Below are 1,029 nucleotides of genomic sequence, written 5' to 3' on the forward strand. Positions count from 1 at the left end.
TTATGTTACATTTCAGCCCATTCTCATGGCAAATAAATTAGTCACGGAAAGTTATTCATGTTCAGGAACACAAACTGTCCCATTTTTTCATAACAGTTGGCACAACTGGAAAGGCAGGTACAGTACACGAGGCTGCAATGCCGATACATCACCCTAGCAACCAAGAAAATTGAGCTGCTGAGGTTTTAAAGCGAAAGCCAGCCTCTTCAGTTTCGAAACATGTATTTTTTACACCATTTAAAGCTGAAAACATTTCATTTTGTGTAGATGGACAAGAATCAGTATATATCAGACTGGTCCGAAACTCAAACCAGCTGTTTAAAAGCTGGGTCTATTTCACAAACCAACCAGCAGACAGTACCATGTAATTTATGGTGATGCACTGAGGAGGACAAAGTTTTCTTCAGAAAAATTACATCAATATAATTTTCATGTCAGTTATGCTGCCTCACTCCAGGGAGCACAACAAGCTAAGTGAATGGGGTACCAAAATATTTGCTCTATGGACTCCTTAATTAAATCTGTCCATGCAATTTGTAAGTGAAGTCAGTCTGAGTCACAACAACAGGGGCGTGTCCAGGGGGGACACATGGGGTGACACCAGTCCCACTAATGCCACTGAGTTCGTTGACTACTGTTAATCTTTGGATGGATGAGTGCGTGGAACAACCAGTACAGCTGTATTTGGACTTATTTAATATTAATATTGCTTATTTAAAAATAGTTGGTTATTTAATCACAGTATATTTATATTTTAATTTTTTTCAGATTTTAAAACATAAATAGACTGTTTTATAATGCTATATTATAAAAATAAAGCTACCTAGCTGTATATAAGCAATTTAAAGCATCTGCAGAGGACAAAATTATATATAATGAGTGAGCCATAATTTTGATCCAGTAATATCACACATATTATTGCGGATAATGAACTTCATTCTGATTTCCACTGGCCATTCTGTGCACTGCAGTTATAAATTATAAGATGAATTTGACTTTCCAGTGAGCTGCTGACAGAAGCGCAGACCA

Source organism: Perissodus microlepis, chromosome 23 (genome assembly GCF_051167445.1).
Source record: "Perissodus microlepis isolate ML-2025 ecotype Zambia chromosome 23, ASM5116744v1, whole genome shotgun sequence".
Lineage (NCBI taxonomy): Eukaryota > Metazoa > Chordata > Actinopteri > Cichliformes > Cichlidae > Perissodus > Perissodus microlepis.